The 24009-nt window shown below is 45.9% G+C and overlaps 1 long non-coding RNA gene across 1 annotated transcript; it reads right to left on the bottom strand.

The window, feature by feature from the left end:
• Positions 1–1713: 1713 nt before the first annotated feature.
• LOC138429289 (uncharacterized) lies at positions 1714–20361 on the bottom strand. The gene is made up of 2 exons (XR_011252754.1): positions 20020–20361; positions 1714–2260 (listed from the first exon to the last, which is right to left on the bottom strand). It is a non-coding gene; the product is annotated as an uncharacterized lncRNA (long non-coding RNA).
• Between the last annotated feature and the right edge of the window lie 3648 nt (positions 20362–24009).

The following is a 24009-nucleotide window of genomic DNA, read 5'->3' as shown; positions in this document are numbered from 1 at the left end:
AACAGGATTATACAGGTTCATTTGGGGCAGGAGTTCTCAACCTAGGGTCCATGAAATTCTACAGCAGCAGTTCTAACTACAAGAGAACTTCCTGTGATGGTGGCTACTGAGCACTTAAAATGCAGCTCGTGTTCCTAAGACCCACTAGGTAGTGGCTCTCATCAACAGTTCTAGAGGGTCACGTGGATGGATTTGGAGATTTTATAAAACTTTTGATATTGTACAGAAAACTACATGTGTGTGTGTATTTTCTAGGAAGTGGATCCATGGATTTCATCAAGTTCTCTAAATGATGAAAAAGATTAGAAAACACTATTTTAAGGCTTGGTGAAAAGTACGAGAAGTAAGTATGCCCTTGAGTAACCACTGTTGATTTTACTTTCTTAAACAATTGGTATTTGAACAATGCAGTGCGGGTTTGGGGCTCTAACTCTGCACAGTGGAAAATTCATGTAAACTTTACAGTTGGCCTTCCATATCTGCATCCATGGATTCAGCCAACCATGACACATGGATTGTATAGTACTGTAACACATATTTAGTGAAAAATTCCCATGTGTAAGTGGATTCTGTAAGGCCTGCCCCCGGGGGCCATGATGGGCCGCCTCTCTCCTGCCGGCAGGAAAGTCCCTAACGGAAGGATCCTCCCAGATCCCCAGGACCAATGATAGTACACTTCACCAGCTAAAACAATCCCCACCCCAGCTGCATAAAAGACCTATCAGCCTGCAACACCTCGACCTAACAACCTATCCGAACCCCCATCTACTAACCGTACCTTTTTTGGCGATCTTGCCAGACCATCCCTCACAAGGAACCTAGATAAACCACCCCCCAACATGGTCCGGGCACGGACTTCCTCAACCTGCCTCGTTCGGGTCCGGGAACCCCGCCTGGTAGCGCTTCGCCATTAAAGCCTGTTAGACACTCTTTTTGGTGTCCTGGTCATCTTTTATGTAACAGATTCATGCAGTTCAAACCCATGTTGGACAAGTTAACTATATTTTCTTGTCCTTAGCTATCAGTGGCTCCCTATTTTGTAGAAGAAAACATAATTTTTGAATTTCAGATTTAAAAAAGCCCTACCACTCCTGGTCTTAGTTCTCATGGGTACTGAATTCTGCCTCTGGAGCTGCTTTCAGTCCTTGCCTGGGTCTCATGGATTCCTTTGTACTCAAGGGGGTGGGGGTGGTAGTTGTCTGCCTGGTTTTCAAACTGACAGCTGATGAAATCATGAAATCATGTTAAGAGACCCTGATACTGGGAAAGACTAAAGGCAGGAGGAGAGGGGATGACAAAGGACGAGATGGTTGGATGGCATCACTGATTCAATGGACATGAGTTTGAGCAAACTCTAGGAGATGGTGAGGGACAGGGAAGCCTGGTGTGCTGGAGTCCATGGGGTCACGAAGAGCTGGACACAACTGAGCAACTGAACAACAACAACGTTAAGATGTTCAAGTCTGTGCTCTTTGGCGCAGGAGCACATAAGCAGCTCCTGTCATTCTGAAATGCTTTTCCTGACCCTCACCTTAGGATATCCTGGCCTGCAGGTTTCTGCCACCTAAGCCTTTGCTATTTGCCACTCTCCCCAGTTTTGATTTTTTCCCATTTAAGTACAGCTTTCCTATGATCTATGACTCTAGGCTTGTCTTGACCTGTAACACATTACTCTTTTTTTTTTTTTCTTGTTCCTAATTTAAAAGCAAATTCTTTCTTTTTTTTTTTTATTGGTTTTGCCATACATTGACATGAATCCACCACGGGTGTACATGCGTTCCCAAACATGAACCCCCCTCCCATCTCCCTCCCCATAACATCTCTCTGGGTCATCACCATGCACCAGCCCCAAGCATGCTGTATCCTGCGTCAGGCATAGACTGGCGATTTGATTCTTACATGATAGTATACATGTTACAATGCCATTCTCCCAAATCATCCCACCCTCTCCCTCTCCCTCTGAGTCCAAAATCTGTTATACACATCTGTGTCTCCTTTGCTGTCTCGCATACAGGGTCGTCATTGCCATCTTTCTAAATTCCATATATATGTGTTAGTATACTGTATTGGTGTTTTTCTTTCTGGCTTACTTCACTCTGTATAATCGGCTCCAGTTTCATCCATCTCATCAGAACTGATTCAAATGTATTCTTTTTAACGGCTGAGTAATACTCCATTGTATATATGTACCACAGCTTTCTTATCCATTCATCTGCTGATGGACATCTAGGTTCACATTACTCTTTGATTCCATGCTTAGCTTTGAAATCCAAACAGAAAAATAGTGACTTTAAATGGCATTTCATTTGAAACACACTTTATTTTTATTAATCTTATCATATTTCCCTTCTCCATGAAAATATAAAATAAGGCATTTTGATAAAATGTTCTGAAATTTAAATTTTCTTTCGAGTTAACATTAACCAAACTAACTTGCTAATATTGTTTGGTAATGTTAATATTGAATATTTTCCTCTATTTAGATCTTAAATCACTACTTATCAACCTACATTTTACTCCAGAACAGTAAAGACTGTAAGATGTGAGGAGGGAGAAGAAGGGACACAGAAAGAGTGAGCAAACTGTAACTGCTCCAGTGACAAAAGGAAAGGTCGGCATGGCAGGAAACTGAGCTGGAGAAAATTTTCCTTAGATTGCCAGAAACACTGTTAAGATAGTTGTTTTGGTTAATTTCTAGATAATCCACTTGTAGACTTATTGAGCCAAAACATGTAAAGATTATTTTTTGCTGGTCACCAACCAGCCCAGTTCAGATACCAATTTTTATTTGAAAATCACTTAACTGACATTAGTCTAGGACACAGTTCCAAAACTCCCACTTTCACCTCTCTCTCTTTTCTTGGGATTCAATAAGACAATGCTTCTCAGCCTTAAAAGACTCGGAATTTTAGCAAAATTTACATTTTAGTCCTAACTTAGATAATTCTATTATCAAAATATTCAGAAGATAATATATAAAGCTAATTTAGTTTATTGATTTTAACACAGAATTAACTGCTCTTCCTTAGACTGGAGGACAATGGCCTTAAGCCCAAAAGAAGCCTTCCACTTGTTTTAGTTTTGTCCTAATGTTGAAAAACTGCCTGACAGAAATTCCAGATGAAATAATCCAAACTGAAAACAGAAATTGATATAGAGGTCATCCCCAGAATTCAGTCTGAATTCAGAAACACCAGTGGGGACCTATACTAACCTGCTTCCTGTCTTTATCATGGCCAGGATGTCCAGTACCAAAACTGGCCTGAGCTTCCCCAGGGAGCAGAGAAAAGTTACAGGTTAAGAAATTGCAGGATTCCAAAGAAATGCAACAGTGATTTGACTTCAAGACAGTTGGGTGTTCAAGGAAAGAAAAAAAGAAACAAAATTTCTGTCTTAATTGGAAGAAAAAGTTTTGGGATCTACTTAGGAGTTTTTATCATCCCATGACTGGTTTAACACAACTCTTTCTCCTTGGATCAGGGTGATATGTTCAATTTCTATTTCTTCTCTCAGATTTTGAGATCAGGAGAGAAAATGAAGAAGCTTCTTCAAACTAGAAAAAGAAAAAAAACCCCTGCGAACTCTGCATCCATTCATTGTTAAAGGGGGATATGTCCCATGGTTCTATTTTACACAAAGAAAAAGACTAAAAACATTTAGAAAGTTAGCATGGAAATTCCCAAAGCTTATAGATCATCATAACCACTCTACAGAGAGAGAAAACCCTAAGAGCTCCAAACTGGAAGAACCTCTCGACATCAGAAGAGCTACTGAGCACCAGAGGATTCATTCAGGAAAGGAGCCTCACAAGTGCCCTGGCTGTTAAGAGAAGCTTCTTTCATTCAGACATTGGTAGACACCAACATCTCCACATAGGAAAGAGAACCCATGAATGCACTATAGTTTATGAAAAGTGATTTGACAGTGTGTTTTAAGAATATTTAAAATATTTCATTTTTTTAGAATATATTTTTTTAAGAAAAAAAAATTTTTTTTTAGAAAATATTTCTTCCACACAGCACGTGGGATCTTAGTTCCCCAACCAGGGATCAAACCCAAGTGCCCTGTAACCACTGGACCACCAGGGAAGTCCCTATTTCACCTCTTTTATCAAGCAGTTCCACATCTGAGAAACAATTCTGAGGGGAGAAAGCAAAAACAGAATTGCAACAATAAAAATATAGTCATTACACAAACCTTCACCCCCACACACAGACCCACCAGCGGTTCCCCACTGCCCTGACGATAAAGCACAGATTCCTCAACAAAGCTGTAAAGACCTTCAAGGTACAGGCACTGAACTGTGGCAACCAGCCACTGCAGCTGACCCTTCCCCTACCCCAAGTCAGAATTAATTTTGGGGGGGCTCCCTGTTTCGTTTGGCTTCCCAGGTGGCGCCAGTGGTGAAGAATCCACCTGCCAATGCAGGAGACGCAAGAGATGAGGGTTCCATCCCTGGGTCGGGAAGATCCCCTGGAGAAGGAAATGGTAACCCACTCCAGTATTCTTGCCTGGAAAATTACAAGGACAGAGGAGCCTGGTGGGCTATATAGTCCATGGTGGTCACAAAGAGTTAGACACGATTGAGCCCACACCTGAAGCCTCCCTGATCCTGCACCCACTCAGCCTGGTAGTTAGACCGACTGACGCCCCTCCTTGCCTGAATAAAGGTAACCTGTCTCCGTTGAGGTTGTCTTCCTTTCTTCATTGCCTTGTCTCAAACTATACATTTTTGGTGCGGAACCCCAGGAGAGGGCAAAGCACTTGCCTCTCTCTCTCTCTCTGTTGTTTTCCCCCATCCTGGAGCCTGGAACTGTGAGCGGTGCAAGCCTTGTCCTAAGGTTTTATCTGTAACTTATGTACCCCCAGGCCTCTGGCTCTATCCCCCTCCTCTCTCTCTGACAACCTCCGGAACAGGGAATTCTTGCCATTCGACCGCTCCGCATCCAACATTCCACTCACTCCAGCCCCTAGATTAAGGTAAGATCCGGATAGTGTTCTAGAGGTCCTCTCTGGGTCCTGGGGACTCCAAGCCTAAGGCCACTTTTAAGCGATGGTGGGGGACGCTCTGTCTCGATACAGAGCTCTCTTCTGATAACTCCTATTGTGACTACGGGTGATGACCCAAACTCACAATAGGAGCTTCTGCTTGCCTCCCAATCATGGGGTCCAGTCAATTTATCCTAAAAGATTCCCCTCTGGCCTGGGTCCTCAAAAATCTCAAACCACTCTTACTCACTGAACTCAAAGCTAGCCACTTAGAATGGCTCTGTATACAGATCTAGCCTCAGTACCAACTGGACAATCAAAATTGCTGGCCTCACGTACTGACTCTGAAACCTCTCCTGAGTCTCCATCAACCCCGTTACCCCATTCCTCCAATTCCCCCTCCCCTCTTCCCTTCCCCCCTGCCATGTGATCACGTACCAAACACATTTCCCTAAGAGAGGTGGCGGGACCAGAGGGCCCCACCCGAGTCCATGTGCCATTTTCATTGTCAAACATGAGCCAGATAGAAGAAAAGTTAGGATCATTTTCTGAAAACCCTACCAGATACAGAAAAATAATTCCTGAGGCTCACCCAGGCCTATAATCTCACACAGAGTGACATATATTATATCCTAAATGTCACTCACTCCAGTTGAAAAAGATCGTATCTGGCAAGCGGCAAAAGCCCACACTGATAACTTAAATAACCAAGACCTGGCTAACCCAGTTGCTGATGAGGTGGTGCATCAATTAGAACCCCACTGGACATACCAACCCGGTGACCCAGGCATTAGGAGACTGAATCACATGATCACCTGCCTCCTAGAGGGCATGCAGAAAAATGCTCATACCCATGTCAATTATGATTAAGTCAGGGAAGTCCCCCAAGGGGCGGACGAAAATCCAGCCTTGTTCTTGGCACGCTTCACCGAGGCGGTCCAGAAATATACCAACCAGATATCACCACCTCTGCTGGGTTACCCTACCTTCATGTTCAATTCATCAGCCAGTCCGCCCCTGACATTAGACGCAAGCTTCTACAACTAGAGAAGGGCCCCGAGAGACCCAAAGAGACTTTCTAGAAGTAGCCTTCAAGGTGTTCAATAATAGAGAGGAGGAGGCTAGGAGAGAAAAAGACCGTGAGAGAAAAGCTAAATATGCCTTTTCGGCAGCAGCAATTAAGGGAAGAGATCAACCCAGCCTAAGTCATCCCAGACCAGGGCTTAAGATCCACCCCCAGACCCTACTTCCAATGCAATCAATCGGGACACTGAGCAAAGGCATGCCGAAACCCACAGCCCCACACAAAGGCATGCCCGACCTGTGGCCAATGGGGACACTGGAAGATGGATTGTCCCCAGGGATACCCTGGTGCCAGGTCTCTACCCCCCAGACTTGGAGGATAGAACATCCACAGGAACACTCTGGTGCCCCTGGGGAGGTCCCCACTTCTCCCCCAAACCCCAGCCGAACCCTACAAGAGTTGTTCCAGTGACGGGACCCAGGTTCCAGCCCCCAAGCCCATGCCTCGGACATGGGCTCAGAACTTAGGGTAGATGGGATAGTGGCCAGGAAAAAGATCTCCTTCATAGTAGACACTGGAGCCGCCTTCTCTCTCTTAACCTCCTACACTGGCCCAACCCAAAACTCAGAGCTCACAATCAAGGAGGTCCCTGGAGTCCCCTTAAACCCAAAAACCAGCCCTCCATTACTCTGTCAGTTTGGAAAATCCACCCTCATACACTCATTCCTCATAATGCCTCAGCGCCCAGGGGCACTCCTAGGGAGAGATTTGTTATCCAAATTAGGGGTCTCTATTACCATACTCCCTCTAGAGGCAGTCTCTATCTTCTATATGCAGACTGCACCCAGACCATCCCCATCCCCTACTCCTGACCTTCCCTTGGCTCTACCCACCGTAAACCCCCGAGTGTGGGATACTGATCACCCATCCATAGCCAAACATCATCCCCCAGTCCACATTACCCTAAAGGACCCCTCGGCCATAATCATCCAACAACAGTACTCTCACCCTGGAGGCCGACAAGGGACTTAAGCCTATCATTGACCATCTTCTTTAAGCCTCCATCTTAATTCCTACCCATTCACCACAAAACACGTCCATTCTGGCAGTAAAGAAGGGAACAAACTCTTGGACATTGGTCCAGTATCTACGAAAAATCAATGAGACCATCATACCAACATTCACAGTAGTCCCCAGTCCTTACAACTTTCTGTCCACCATTCCCCTGACTACAACCTTCTTCACAGTATTATACCTTAAAGATGCCTTCTTCACCATCCCCCTCCATCTCCTCTCCCAACCCCTCTCTGCCTTCACCTGGCAGGACCCCAAGACTCATGTCTCCCAGCAACTAACATGGACAGTTCTTCCCCAAGAGTTCAGAGACAGCCTCCACTTTTTCGGACAGGCTTTATAAAAGGACCTACAGACACTCGACCTGGCCCCTAGTTACCTTCTCCAATACGTAGATGACCTCCTTTATAGCCCAACCCAAAAACTTTGCCTCCAACATACTGCCAAACTCCTTGAGGCCCTAGGGTCCTGGGCTTATTGGGTATCCTGATCCAAGGCCCAAATAGCCCAGACAGAAGTCACCTACCTGGGATTCTCAGCCCACCAACAAAGAACCATTCCTCCAGGCAGAATCCAGGCCTGAATTGACTGTCTGCCTCCAAAAATCAAACGGGAATTCCTGTCTCTCCTCGGTCTCCTAAACTTTCTCCATATCTGGATCCCCAATTTCTCCCACATTGCAAAGCCACTTTATGAGGCAAGCAAAGGGTCCTTAGAGGAACCCCTCCTCGCTAGCCTATCCTATTTGCCAGCTCACCCAGAGCCTCCTCTGAGTGCCAACTCTCCACCTGCCAGGTTACACCAGACCATTTTTCCTCTGTGCACATTCCAACCAAGGACAGGCCCTGGGGCTTCTATGCCAGAGGGCCGGAGACACCTGGGGTCCCATAGCCTATTTATCGAAACAACTTGACACTGTGACCAAGGGGTGGCCTCCCGCATACCAGCCATGGCTGCCATCGCAGCCTTGGTGCCTGAAGCAAACAAGCTCTCTAGGCATGCCCCCTTAACAGTCTGCTCTCCACACACCCTCCGAGACCAGCTATCTCACTGGGCTTTTCTCTCCCTTCCCTCTTCCAGGGTACAAATTCTACACGTCTTTTTCATTGACCCCCAACTCTCATTCTCCCCCTGCCAGTTTATCACCCACGCCTTCTATAACAGGCCCTCCCCTACATAGCTGCAGTCTAACAGTGGATCTTACCCAAAATCCCTTCCAACACTTAACAGATCAGCCCATCTTAGACCCTGACACCCCACACTGGTTCACTGATGGCAGCTCTCAAAAATCCCCACCCTTCGCGACAGGATATACCATCATTCAAGCAGATCTTCATCACGACCACGGGACACAGATAATTGAAGCCTCACCTCTGCCACCTCACACCACCTCCCAACAGGCAGGACTAATAGCTCTCACCTGAGCTTTGACCCTGGCTAAAAATCGAAGAGTTAACATCTAAATGGACTCCAAATATGCCTATAATATACTGCACTCAAACATCCTGATATGGAGAGAAAGAGGGTTCCTCACCCAAAGGGGATCCCCCATCATCAATTCAGATCTTAACCACAAGCCTCTAGAGGCTGCACTCTCACCAAACAAAGCCACCATCCTCCACTGTAGGGGACATCAAAAAGGAAGTCTCATACCAACCTGCAACAAAGCCGCAGATCAGAAGGCAAAAGAGGCAGCTCTGTCCCATCTCACTCTCCAGTCCCCTGCCATCTTAGCCCTGACCCCATCCGACCCTTCCACCACTAGAGAAATCCTCTCCTATCTACACTCTTTCTTTCATCCTTCGTCCAAGGTACTCCAACAGTTCAACTGTAACCACTTCCCCATATCGACTGCTGACCAACATTATTTATATAACCTTACCTGCTCCTGTCAGGCATGTCAACGTACTAATCCCAATTCCAACCTCAAACCTACATCCTTCCCAACCCATCAAATGTGAGGCAGCCTCCCAGCACAAGACTGGTAGATAGACTTAACTCACTTGCCCCCAGTTCGGAGAGTGCGATACCTCCTGGTCCTTGTGGACACCTTTTCGGGATGGGTAAAAGCATTTCCCACAACAAACAAAAGAGCCCACACTGTGGCCCAGGTCCTCCTCACAGAAATTATCCCCAGGTTTGGCCTACTTTCATGCCTACAGACTGATAATGGCCCAGAATTCACGTCCAGGGTCACCCAATAAATTGTCCAATTCTTACAGATCCCCTGGAAATTTCACATTCCATACCATCCCCAGTCCTCAGAGAAGGTAAAAAGGATGAAGAGGATAATCAAAGAAACTCTCACCAAATTATCCCTCGAGGTACATCTAGACTGAACCAAACTGTTGCCGATTGCTCTCCTCAAAATACGGGCTTTGCCCAGAAAACCCCCTGGGTTGAGCCCCTTTGAAGTGATCTATGGAAGGCCCATGACCCCCCTGGACTTCCCCCTGAACCTCCTCCCCTATCAAGCTCCCTTCACTCCCCTCTGATGGCAGAACTCTGTGATGCCCTCTGGAAATACATCAACCACAACTTGCCCGCCCCTGACCCCCAAGCTCCCTCGCCCTCTCTACAGATTGGGGACATTGTCTATCTGTCTGACAATCCCCAGGATGACCTCACCCCAAAGTGGCAGGGACCATTCAAAATCATCCTTCTTACCTCGACAGCAGCTAAACTCAAAAAGGTCACCACTTGGGTACACCTCTCTCACCTAAAAAGGGTTATTTCCAATCACACTAATGCCTATCAGGTCTCCCTCACAGGGCCCACCTCCATAAAAATCACCTGAGGACAACCTCTGTCGACCATCCAAGAAGACACTGAATGACCTGGACACTCCTCAACCTGCAGCTGTTCCTGACCCAACTACTACAAGACCTCTGGACCACCACCCCAACAGGAACCTCCTTTGAAGGCCTGACCATGCTGGTGTCTCAAGTGTGGCGTCAGGGAACCTTCTACAACCTAAGTCCAGATGAGATTGATTTATTTACTCTCATTCTCTACATCATTCTATATCCTTATGAACATTCTTCCTTTTCAGATTCAAGCTATCACAAACTCGAGGCCTTCTGCCTCTCGCCTCTCCCCGTCTTTCTGGCTGTAACCACATTCTTAATCTTTGCTATAGGCCTAACAACTGTCTCCCCTGGGGACTGGTCACCCACCCTACGCCTCCTTGTCGGTATCGCCTACTGCGTTCTACTCCAAGGGTGCTATGTCCTCTGTGCTGCCTAACTAACAGACCCATAACTCCCCTGTTCCTTACCCTTGTTACACTCCCTGCCTTTTGGCTAGTCCCTACCCCTGCTTAGACGTTTATTCCTATGTTCATTCCTCATGTTATAATGAGGCCCCTAAACCATGCACTGGGGGGAAGTCCAGATCCCTACTCACTGTTAAAATAGAAAAGATAGGGAGCTCCCTGAGCAACTGCTATATGCCAAATGGAAAAGACACATGCTTCTATCCCACTACCCACTGCGGGTACTCAGACAGGGGAGGGGCACAAGACCAATAACTTAAGAGGAACCAAAAGCAGGTCATAGAAGACCTAATTTCCCAGATGCAGGTGACCCCCGAGCCCTATAGACACCTGGACCTCCTTTCCCAACTACAGCCTCTCCTAATCCTCTGACAAGCGACACCTGACCCACCTTCTTAACTCCTCCTTCCAATTCTTCCAGGAAACACAACACACATCCCGGTGCCGGATATGCCTGTCACTGTCTCCATCACCACACACAGCAATCCCTTTACCCTCCACATGGTTGCCACAGGGCAGCTATACCTCCCCTCCCTAACAGAATGCCACACAACTCATTGGGCCAGTTTCTGACAATATCCTTCTTTCAGCCCCTTCAAACCTAACCTGTATCAATTACTCTAGCTCCAACTACACTGGTCTCACAAACCACTCCCTCCTGTTCCACTTGGGTTCTCTGGAACAGCACAAATAATTGCACCAACCCAGGAATCTTCCTTCTCTGTGGGACCTACGCATATTCATGTCTCCCCCCGACCCCCCTGGACCTTGCATCTTGGTCTTCCTGACCCTGGGTCTAACAATCCTCAAAGAAGAAGAGATACAACAGATAGTTGACCCCCAAGTGGAACATTCCCACAGGAAAAAACAAGCTATCGTGGCCCCCCTCCTGACTGGGACTGGCATAGCGGCAGCCCTGGGCACAGGGATTGGGGTCATCTCGACCTCCGCCCATTTCTACTACAAGCTGTCCCAAGAACTCAATGAGGATGTGGAGCAGGTGGTGGGATCTTTTGTTTCAGTCCAAAGACAAATTAACTCATTAGCTTCTGTGGCCCTACAAAACAGACGAGCCCTGGACCTTCTCACCATGGAAAAGGGAGGAACCTGCCTTTTCCTAAGAGATGACTGCTGCTATTTTCTTAATGAAACAGGCATAGTCCAAGGAAGCGTCAGAGAACTTAGAGACAGAATCAAACGCAGCATAAAAGAGTTACAAAATCTTTCCATTCCCAAAGCCTATTCCGAATTGGCCCTCCTTTGGTTGCTCCCCTTCTTGGGACCATTGGTACTTATCATTTTATTCCTCTTATTTGGACCCTGTTTCTTCAATCTCTTTCAATTGGGCCATCTCTCAAGTCCAAGTGAAGACCATTCTTCTTAAGAGCCTCACCTCAGCCTCGGGAAAAGGAGACCCTGGGCCCTAGGACAGGCCTCTATTCCAGACCCAGAGCCGTCGCCTCTACCCAGCAGGAAGTAGCCAGAGAGATACGGTGCCCTTTCCCCCCATCTTTTTATGATTTCAGGGTCTGGAATGAAGGAGTCTTCGGGCCTGGAAGAAGGAGATAACCACTTCAAAGGCCCACGCTGGACCAGCTGACTTCAGAGAAAACAAAACTGAACTGAAAAGTCCCACCCTGATACTCTGGCAGATTGCATCAGCCAGAGACTTTCAACCCCCGGCACGGAGGCCCCCCGCCCACCCCTGTTCAACCGCAAACTGCCATCTCAGCTAAAGACTACCCAGAACGCCCCGCGTGACCAAATTTTCCCGTAGCGCTTTCGCAAACCTCCCCTTAAATATGAAGCCTCCCTGATCCCGTGCACGCTCAGCCTGGTCATTAGACCGACCGTCACCCCTCCTTGCCTGAATAAAGGTAACCTATCTCCGTTGAGGTCATCTTCCTTTCTTCATTGCCTCGTCTTGAACTATTAGTGCTTTGTTTGCTGTTGTTGTTCAGTCACCTAGTCGTGTCCCAACTCTTTGCGACCCTATGGACTGAAGCATGCAGGCCTCTCTGTCCCTCACCATCTCCCAAAGTTTGCCTAAGTTCATGTCTGTTGCACTGGTGATGCCATCCAGCTAACTCATCCTCTGACGCCTCTTCTTCTGCCATCAATCTTTCCCAGCATCAGTGACTTTTCCAATGAGTCAGCTATTCGCATGAGATGAGCAGAATACTGGAGTTTCAGCTTCAGCATCAGTCCTTCCAACCAGTATTCAGGGTTGATTTCCCTTAAGATTGACTGGTTTGATTGCCTTGCGATCCAAGGGACTCTCAGGAGTCTTCTCCAGCATCACAGTTCGAAGGCATCAATTCTTTGGTGCTCCACCTTCTTTATTGTCCAGCTCTCACAACTGTACGTGACCACTGGGAAGACCATGGCCTTGACTATATGAGCCTTTGTCAGCAATGTCTCTGCTTTTCAACACACTGTCTAGGTTTCTCATAGCTTTCCTGCCAAGAAGCAAATGTCTTCATATTTCATTGCTGCAGTCACTGTCCGCAGTGATTTTAGAACCCAAGAAGAAGAATTCTGTCACTACTTCTATCTTTTCCCTCTCTATTTGCCAGTGCTTTGTTTCAGTTCAATTCAGTTCAGTCGCTCAGTCGTGTCCGACTCCTTGCAACCCCATGAATCGCAACACGCCAGGCCTCCCTGTCCATCATCAACACCCAGAGTTCACTCAAACTCATGTCCATCGAGTTGGTGATGCCATCCAGCCATCTCATCCTCTGTCGTCCCCTTCTCCTCCTGCCCCCAATCCCTCCCAGCATCAGAGTCTTTTCCAATGAGTCAACTCTTTGCATGAGGTGGCCAAAGTACTGGAGCTTCAGCTTTAGCATCATTCCTTCCAAAGAACACCCAGCACTGATCTCCTTCAGAATGGACTGGTTGGATATCCTTGCAGTCCAAAGGACTCTCAAGAGTCTTCTCCAACACCACAGTTCAAAAGCATCAATTCTTCAGTGCTCAGCTTTCTTCACAGTCCAACTCTCACATCCATACATGACCACAGGAAAAACCATAGCCTTGACTAGACGGACCTTTGTTGGCAAGGTAATATCTCTGCTTTTCAATGTTATCTAGGTTGGTCATAACGTTCCTTCCAAGGAGTGAACGTCTTTTAATCTCATGGCTGCAGTCACCATCTGCAGTGATTTTGGAGCCCCCAAAAATAAAGTCTGACACTGTTTCCACTGTTTCCCCATCTATTTCCCATGAAGTGATGGGACCAGATGCCATGATCTTCGTTTTCTGAATGTTGAGCTTTAAGCCAACTTTTTCACTCTCCTCTTTCACTTTCATCAAGAGGCCCTTTAGTTCCTCTTCACTTTCTGCCATAAGGCTGGTGTCATCTGCATATCTGAGGTTATTGATATTTCTCCCGGCAATCTTGATTCCAGCTTGTGCTTCATCCAGCCCAGCATTTCTCATGATGTACTCTGCATATAAGTTAAATAAGCAGGGTAACAATATACAGCCTTGACATACTCCTTTTCCTATTTGGAACCAGTCTGTTGTTCCATGTCCAGTTCTAACTGTTGCTTCCTGACCTGCATATAGGTTTCAAGAGGCAGGTAAGGGGTCTGGTATTCCCATCTCTTTCAGAATTTTCCACAGTTTATTGTGACCCACACAGTCAAAGGCTTTGGCATAGTCAATAAAGCAGAAATAGATGTTTTTCTGGAATTCTCTTGCTTTTTCCATGATCCAGCGGATGTTGCCAATTTGATCTCTGGTTCCTCTGCCTTTTCTAAAACCAGCTTGAACATCTCAAAGTTCATGGTTCACATATGCTGAAGCCTGGCTTGGAGAATTTTGAGCATTACTTTACTAGCGTGTGAGATGAGTGCAATTGTGCGGTAGTTTGAGCATTCTTTGGCATTGCCTTTCTTTGGGATTGGAATGAAAACTGACCTTTTCCAGTCTTATGGCCACTGCTGAGTTTTCCAGATTTGCTAGCATACTGAGTGCAGCACTTTCACAGCATCATCTTTCAGGATTTGAAATGGCTCAACTGGAATTCCATCACCTCCAGTAGCTTTGTTCGTAGTGATGCTTTCTAAGGCCCACTTGACTTCACATTCCAGGATGTCTGGCTCTAGGTGAGTGATCAAACCATCGTGATTATCTGGGTCATGAAGATCTTTTTGTACAGTTTTTCTGTGTATTCTTGCCACCTCTTCTTAATATATTCTGCTTCTGTTAGGTCCATACCATTTCTGTCCTTTATCGAGCCCATCTTTGCATGAAATGTTCCCTTGGTATCTCTAATTTTCTTGAAGAGATCTCTAGTCTTTCCCATTCTGTTGTTTTCCTCTATTTCTTTGCATTGATCGCTGAGGAAGGCTTTCTTATCTCTCCTTGCTGTTCTTTGGAACTCTGCATTCAGATGCTTATATCTTTCCTTTTCTCCTTTGCTTTTTGCTTCTCTTCCTTTCACAGCTATTTGTAAGGCCTCCCCAGACAGCCATTTTGCTTTTTTGCATTTCTTTTCCATGGGGATGGTCTTGATCCCTGTCTCCTATACAATGTCACAAACCTCCGTCCATAGTTCATCTGGCACTCTATCTATTAGATCTAGTCTCTTAAATCTATTTCTCACGTCCACTGTATAATCATAAGGGATTTGATTTAGGTCATACCTGAATGGTCTAGTGGTTTTCCCTACTTTCTTCAATTTAAGTCTGCATTTGGCAATAAGCAGTTCATGATCTGAGCCACAGTCAGCTCCCAGTCTTGTTTTTGCTGACTGTATAGAGCTTCTCCATCTTTGGCTGCAAAGAATATAATCAATCTGATTTCGGTGTTGACCATCTGGTGATGTCCATGTGTAGAGTCTTCTCTTGTGTTGTTGGAAGAGGGTGTTTGCTATGACCAGTGCATTCTCTTGGCAAAACTCTATTAGCCTTTGCCCTGCTTCATTCTGTACTTCAAGGCCAAATTTTCCTGTTACTCCAGGTGTTTCTTGACTTCCTACTTTTGCATTCCAGACCCCTATAATGAAAAGGACATCTTTTTGGGGTGTTAGTGCTTTGTTTAGAGATCATTTTTAGCACTTAACACAGTTCTTCTTAACTAGGAGGATTAACTGCAATCTTCCCCTGCCCTTCCAATATACATATATCAATATCACACATATGACTAGAGTTTTACAAGATAGAGAACAGCAGTAACTCATTTCTTTATCCCATAATGTACCCATACATACTAAACTTTAAATGTTTGTAGCTTTGAACAAAGAGAGATGTTGAATAATACCTCTTGGAAACTAAGAACATAGAACACTGCATGGATATATCTTATTGCTTCTAAGCATTCTGAAAAGGGCAAAAAAAAAACAGTGCCCACCTCATAAGTACCAAAAAGGTTAATGAAATATATTTACACGCAGGCTCTATACAAAATAAACTTTCAATAAATATCAGTGTATTTTATTGCTTTTGTTATTTGATGAGAAAAGCATTTGAGGTTGTAAATATTTTTCTAAGAGAATGGGGCCAGCAGAGGATGAGATGGTTTGATGGCATCACCAACATGAATTTGAGCCAACTCTGGGAGACAGTGAAGGACAGGGGTGCCTGGACAGGGAAGCCTGGTGTGCTACAGTCCATGGGGTCACAAAGAGTTGGACACGACTTAAGGATCCAAGAACAACAATTTCTTCTATGTGCAGCTCTGGTTATATTTCATAATTTCTATATAAAGTAATGTCTTTATTGATGATTTCAAAATAGTCATTGCAGTTTTCATATTCTATTTATGACTGTGCAGTGTGTGGAATCTCAGTTCCCCAACCATTAGACCACCAAGGAATTCCCATCACTGCCATTTTTATTATTTCCTCTTTGAGCCAAGAGTTGGCCAACTGCTCAAACTGTTCCAGAAAATTTCTCTATATAAAAAAAAATTTTTTTACTTCATTCATTAGAAAATGAGATTCATTCTATTTCTGCTTTGAAAAGTTCATTTCAGTTTTCTTCAGACTTATATTTAAAAAACTTGTTAATTATACTCAAAGCCCTAGAAAACAAGGGATCCATCTCTAGGAGCAAATCTAGAGTAGTCTTGGACTGCTCAAGTGTTCTTGTGTCTTTAGAAGCATCCTTGGTGGTGAGTGAAGGGGAAGTGAGATAGAGTTTAATTGCTTCCCAATTCTGCCTCCTGGGTGTTTGCTTTTGTTTTTTACTTCCTCTTCCCTTACTGCTAAGTCGCTTCAGTCGTGTCTGACTCTGTGTGACCCCATAGATGGCAGCCCACCGGGCTCCCCCATCCCTGGGATTCTCTAGGCAAGAATACTGGAGTGGGTTGCCATTTCCTTCTCCAATGCATGAAAGTGAAGTCGCTCAGTCATGTCCGACTCTTAGCGACCCCATGGACTGCAGCCTCCTCCGTCCATGGGATTTTCCAGGCAAGAGTACTGGAGTGGGGTGCCATTGCCTTCTCCAATTGGTCTTCCCTTACTAAGAGGTTTTAAAAGCAAAACAAAACAAAACAAAACAAAAAACTATCATATATGGATTTTATTTTAGGCCAGGCCAGGAGGCTTGTAGAATCTTAGTTGCCTAGCCAAGCCCTCGTCAAAGTGTGGAGTTCTAACCACTGGACTGTGTGGATTTCATATAGCAACTGTTAACAGCAGCCTACCTAATTAAAGCTGATAATAAAGATAGGCGACAAATGGACCTAGAAGAGGCTCATCCCTTTCTCTAGCTGAGACAGGCCTCCTTAAGATGCCGTGTTGTTTGTTTTCTGAGCAGAGAAATCTGGCGGAAGCCATTTTAAGATTTTTTCGTTTGTGACTTTTCAGAATCTGCAGCAATTCTTTCAGTGTGATGAGAATGTTATCTAGGCTAAAATCAAGGAACTCAAGGAAGAGACTGCTGAATCCACCCTCAAGGGGCTCACAGTATGGTAAGGAGTGAAGCATGGTACACTCTGCTTACAGGCAATTTCACAGTTTCCCAAAAATACATCCTAAGGGCCCTCCAGGAAACGTCATGATCTTTAATTCTGAAATGAGTACCCATCCTGAAATCATCTCTCAGCAACATTAGGAACTGCTTCCAGGGACCTCCATGGTGGTCCAGAGGTTAAGAATACTCCTACCAACGCAGGGTACATGGGCTCAATCTCTGGTTCAGGAACTAAGATCCCACATGCCACAGAGCAGCTAAGTCACAACTACCGAGGCCTGTGTGTTGCAATAACTGAAGCAGACACAAAGAGCCCCTGTGCTGCAAAGAAAGAAAGCTGCTGGAGGGCTGTTCTTGGGGGTGGGATGGGAGTGGGGTGGTGTCCACTGTGCTTCCAGCTGCAGCCGCAGAGTTCACATGTGAGGGTGCTCTCTACAGGACAGGTGAAATGCCACCTGAATTTTGATATTGATCTGTGGGTGAAGAAACTTGTCCTAAGGCTTTCCTGAGCAAACAGCCTTTCAGTCATTTTTCTTATTTCAACTATATTTTTAAAATTTTAGCTTCAGTTCTATATCTTCAGGGGAGTTAAGGTATGAGACTTTATAGATTCTTGTTAAAAAGTCTGTGTTAATTTGATACCTGCAGCGTGTGTATGTTTCTGCGTGTGTGCCTACTTTGCAGCTAGGTCTGTGCAGTGCTCCCTTCCCTGGTAGCTCAGCAGTAAAGAAGCCGCTTGCCAAGGCAGGAGACTTCAGCTGGGAAGATCCCTTGGAGAAGGAAATGGCAACCCACTCCAGTATTCCTGCCTGGAGAATCCATAGACAGAGGAGCCTGGCAGGCTACAGTCCATAGGATCGCAGAGAGTTAAATACAACTTAGCCTCTAAGCAACAACAACAACGTGTTTCCTTCATTACTGGCAAACTTCACATATTACTTGAAAACTTCACACATTAGTTTCTCTATGGGCACAATCTGCTTTTTAAAAACCACTTTTCTAATCGTCTGCATTCCAGTTAAAAATATTTCAGTTATGAGATTTTTTTTTTTACAGTTTTTACTATAAAAATAATGAGCAAAGTATGAAAGTCTGCCTCTAAGATTAAGCATGCTGTATTTTCTGTTTTGCCTTTTAAGTTTTACATTGGAAATACATTCACGGAGTATGTTCCATGTGTCATAAAATGTTTACATACTCACTGAAAACCACAAAAATGCATAGAGAACATTTTAAAACTGTAAAAAGCACAACCTCCTAATCCCAATTCTATTCTCTAGAGGTTGTCATATTATTTCTTGAATCTATCTTCAGATTTTCAAATTTTAAAAATTATTTTTCCTAGGACTTCCCTGGCGATCGATCCAGTGGTTAATACTCCACACTTCCCCTGCAGGGGGCAAGGATTGATCCCTGGTCAGGGAACTAAGACCCTGCAGGCCACACGGGCAAGAACAAAAATTTTTCCCGTTATTTAATAACATGGGATTATATTATCACATCTCATGGTAAACGTGCTCTTCTCATTTAATAATATATTAATATATTGACCATCATTGCACATTAGCACATGGAAAGGGAGGCATGCTTGGTGGCTAAGTCATATTCAACTCTTTGCAACCCCATGGACTGTAGCCCTCCAGGCTCCTCTCTCCAGGCAACAATACTGGAGTCAGTTGCCATTTCCTCCTCAACGGTATTTTCCCGACTCAGGGACTGAAACGGCATCTCCTGCATTGGCAGGCGAGTTCTTTACCACTGCACCACCTGGGAAGTGCTCACTGTAACACATCAGCAAACTAAACGACACTCCCACAGGCACCATGACAGTTCCAAGGCGCACCAGAAAGGTCAAAAAGTGGGCGGTGGCCCAATTCCTGGAAATCTACACTCCCTTTTAAGGGATGCAGTACAGCGCATAGAAGGATTTTCCAAAATTACTAAGCCATCCCCCAAGTGATGGTCATCTAAATTGTTTACAGTTTCTAACTGGCAAGTGTAGCAGGCAGGGGAATGTTCCATAAGATTGAGAATGATCTGAATAAGAAGATGCCCCCCACACCGCCATGTTAGTCTAGTTAACTAGAATTCAGTCTAGTTATGTTTATCTGAGACTAGAAAGTAGTCTTGATGGCAAGGACTTCAAAAAAGAATGTTGGATCTACAATTACAGCTAGACCATCAACCTGAGTGTTCCCTCTTTTTTACTTTTCTCCTGCAGTAGATCTTTCTTGAAGGTAAAACAGTTAAAACGTAGGGGCTGCTCTAGCTGACATAGGGGAGGGGGTGTCTGTATCTAGAGCCGCCTGCAGATTTCTGCAGGTGGGCTTCAGAAAGCCCATGAAGCCCCTGAAGTGATATACATAACTGTAGTTGCAAGTGCCTTTTTTTTTCTTTCCTGAAAAACACACAAACAAGAAAAACGAAAGGGAATTCCCGGGCAGTCCACTGGTTGGGACTCAGGGCTTTCACTACCAGACCGGGGTTCAATTCCCAGTCAGGGAACTAAGATGCTGCAAGCCGCGCGGGGCGGCCAAAAAACCACTGCCCTAACGGTCCATAGCCATATCACTAGACTTTTCAAAAGGAATCACGATACAGACAAGTTTAAGAATCGGTACTAATCAGGATTAGTAGGAGCAGCATTTGAAAACCGAGAAGACGGCAGTGCTGGTGCTGGGCTGAACAATCTATTTCACACTTCTTCCTAGGATTGGAAATTACCGTTTACACACCTCTCTCCTCCTCAGGTGATAAGCTCCTCGAGGCAGGGACCCTGCCTGCCCGTGACCACCTCGCCCCTGCCACTGGAAGAGGTACACAGCAGGCACTCGGTAAATACTTGCCATAACTGGGGACCTACAGACCCAGCGCAGCCCCGTGGCGCCGAAGCCCGGGAATCGCCGGCCGCCGCGGGCCCAGCGAATTCCACTTGCCCGCGTAGCTCCCGGGATACCAGCGACTACGACCGCGCCTCTCAGCACGGCGAGCGGCCGCTCAGGCGGGAAGCAACTACAGGCCACCGCAGCCGCCAATCTTCACCACGGCGGCCCAGCACCGCTAAGAGACACGGCGCCGGAGGGCCCGCCCACCCGCCTTCCTGTTGACTCCGCACACTCCCGGGGCCTCCTGGGGGATGTACTTCCGAGCGTCTTGCGCACAAATGCGGGCGCTGCAAGGGCAGACCCAGCGGTGAGTCGCGCCTGTCGGGCCTTTCTCTGCCTCCAGCAGGCCCTGCGGGCTCCTGGCAGAGATGGTGTGCCCAGCCGATTTCCACCTCAGCGCCTGCCCGCCTGCTGTTGCCCTGCGCTGACACTTCCCCTTTTTATCCTCGGGCCATTCTTCGTGCAGACTAACCGCTGTTGCCGCAAGCGCGGAGTTTGGACCGAAGGGGTCCTGAAGGTGATGACAGTGCTGGAGCAGGAATCTCCTGTCCTCATCTGTGGACACCTCCCACGACGTGCCAGGCGTTGGAACACCATAGAATGAAGCTAGGATTTCTTCCACGATGCCGGCGGCGCTTGCAAACATTATCTGGTTGACTTCCATTATCAACCCATTTGACAGATAGGAAAACAATTTCGGAGAAGTGGAATAATTTGCCCAGGTCACACAGGTCCTAGATATTAGAGTCGCATATTTCCTCATCACTCCATGCAGCTTCCGAACTCGCCAACAGTTTCAGTGCAAGGTGATGAGCAAGAATGAAATGACCAGAGCACCAGGAAGGAGGGGTCAGCTCTGCCAGTGATGAGAAGTGGGAGGTGGAAGGAGACAGAATTAGGTAAACCTAACCTCAAAGGATGCATGGAAGGGAAAGCAGTTGCCTTTGGCGGTTAGGGACTGTGTGCTCAAGGCCAGCCTCCTAATAGGGGCCATATAAATACTGGTAGAACAAACAATAAATTGTTTTCCAATTTTTTAAATTGTAAAATGTTTGGACTTCCCTGGTGGTCCAGTGGTTAAGACTCCACACTTCCACTGCTTGGTTCACGAGTTCCATTCCTAGTGGGGGAACTAAGATCCTCCATTCCACATGCCTCCCACGGTTGGGCGCATGTAAAATGTTTAAATACTTAAAGAGTAAAATGAATACCCACTTACTCTCCATCTAGATTTAACAATCAGAATAAATAATGTGTAGAGCACTTTATGGGGCTTCCCTGTGGCTCAGATGGTAAAGCTTCTCCCTGCAGTGTAGGAGACCCAGGTTTGATCCTGAGGTCTGGAAGATCCTCTGGAGAAGGGAATGGCTACCTACTCCAGTATTCTTGCCTGGAGAATCCCATGGACAGACGAGCCTGCAAGGCTACAGTTCATGGGGTCACAAAAGAGTCAGACACGACTTAGCAACTAAACAGCAAACACAGCACTTTATAACGTATAAAGCCTCTGGTTTAAGGTTCAGTTCAGTTGTCGCTCAGTCGTGTCCAACTCTTTGCGACCCCATGAATCCCAGCACGCCAGGCTTCCCTGTCCATCACCAACTCCCGGAGTTCACTCAAACACGTCCATCGGGTCGGTGATGCCATCCAGCCATCTCATCCTCTGTCGTCCCCTTCTCCTCCTGCCCCCAATCCCTCCCAGCATCAGAGTCTTTTCCAATGAGTCAACTCTTTGCATGAGGTGGCCAAAGTAATGGAGTTTCAGCTTTAGCATCATTCCTTCCAAAGAAATCCCAGAGTTGATCTCCTTCAGAATGGACTGCTTGGCTCTCCTTGCAGTCCAAGGGACTCTCAAGAGTCTTCTCCAACACCATAGTTCAAAAGCATCAGTTCCTCAGCACTCAGCCTTCTTCATAGTCCAACTCTCACATCCATACCATAATGCAAATGAAGCTCTCATTTGGTAACCTATTCTGACACTCTTAATGCATTACCTGGGACAGGTCAAAGCCACCCATCACACCCCACTTTGGAGAGTTGGCGTCCTCTCCCACTTTTTCCACCCGCTGAGGGAGTCAGAGGTTGTCCCAGAAGTTGGTTCACCCTCAGAGACAACACCCACTCCAGTGTTCTTGCCTGGAGAATCCCAGGGATGGGGGAGCCTGGTGGGCTGCCGTCTATGGGGTTGCACAGAGTCGGACATGACTGAAGTGACTTAGCAGCAGCAGCAGAGACAACAGCTACAATATGTTTCTCAGAGGGAAGTTCATTACCTGGAAACTCACTTTGAACTTGAATGGTTAGCCTCTCAAAGTGTCAGATTTCTCCCTTAAAATTCAATATACTGGTGGATGAGGGAGAATTTGAGTTACAGTGGGATCCATTATTTTCAATTTAAGATTAACACAGGAACTCTTCCACGATCTTCCCAACAGGGCTTTCCATTCTCTTAATAATAGATATGTATTATGTTCAGGATCCCCTGGAAAAGGGAATGGCTACCCACTCCAGTATTCTTGAATGGAGAATTCCATGGACAGAAGAGCCTGGTGGGCCACAGTCCATAGTGTCACAAAGAGTCAGACATGCCTGAGTGACTAACACTTTCACTTAATTATATTCAACACCATAAACCTCTTTAATCATGAGGGCTGGGAAGACAGGATTGATATGTGCTTTGAAGCTAAACTAATTATGAAATGACTTTTTTTAACTTATCTTTTTTCTTATTATAAAGTTAATACATATTGATTTTAAAGGCCCCAAATGATCCAAATTTGAACATTGTCGAATGTGATACCTCTGATGACCCGGAATGGAGAAAAGGTCAAGGGTCAGGGCTGACCGCACAGGTTGGACCCTTGGCAGCAGTTCCACTGGATCTAGATTTGTCATGTCCCTTTATTTGGGGGATGTGCACACACGTATAGTCACAGATGTACAGAAAGAAGAGCTCATCAACACTCCATTTGTTAATCAAACATCTAAAATGCATCCTGAAGACTATAATGCTATTTTCAAATTTCTTCATTAAAAAAAAAAAAAAAATCACTGGGGACTTCCCTGGTGGCTCAGTGGTAAAGAATCTCCCTGACGATGCTGGAGACACGAGTTCAATTCCTGATCCAGGAAGATTCCCACATACCGCAGAGCAACTAAGCCCGTGTGCCACAACTACTGAGCCTGTGCTCTAGAGCCTGGGAGCCGCAAATACTGAGTCCATGTGTTGCAGCTACTGACGCCTGGGCGCCCTTGAGCCCATGCTCCCTGACAAGAGAAGCCACCGTGTTGACAAGTCGGCGCATCACAACTAGTGAGCAAGCCCCCGTTCTTTGCAACTAGAGAAAAGCCTGAGCAGCACAAAGACCGAGCACAGGCAAAAGTAAATAAATAAATAAGTAAAATTTTAAAAATATATCACTGGATGGGACTTCCCTGGTGGTCCAGTGGCTGGGACTCTGAGCTCTCAATTCAGGGTGCCTGAGTTCAATCCCTGGTCAGGGAACTACGCCCTACATGCCGCAACTGGGGATCCCACACTTGGCAACAAAGATCCTGAGTGCCTCAACTAGGACCTGGGGTGGTCAAATAAATAAATATTAAAAAGGAAAACAATCACTGGAACCACAAAAAATGAAAGCATTATGAGCCTCTCTTGACCTAGAAAAGCCTCAGCGGCAGCAAAGCACTATCTTTCAATACTTCTCTGCCTCAGAATTGCTCCTGTTGCAAAGAGCGTCACTGAAATTGCAAAACATCCTGCTGTAGAGTGGAAAGTCCCACTTCCTATGCGATTTGGTCATAGGTGCCTTAGTCTTAGCTTAGAGGAGTTTCCTGGCC

This window comes from Ovis canadensis, chromosome 24, assembly GCF_042477335.2.
Source record: "Ovis canadensis isolate MfBH-ARS-UI-01 breed Bighorn chromosome 24, ARS-UI_OviCan_v2, whole genome shotgun sequence".
Classification (NCBI taxonomy): Eukaryota; Metazoa; Chordata; class Mammalia; order Artiodactyla; family Bovidae; genus Ovis; species Ovis canadensis.
This window is presented reverse-complemented; position numbering and strand designations above follow the sequence as displayed.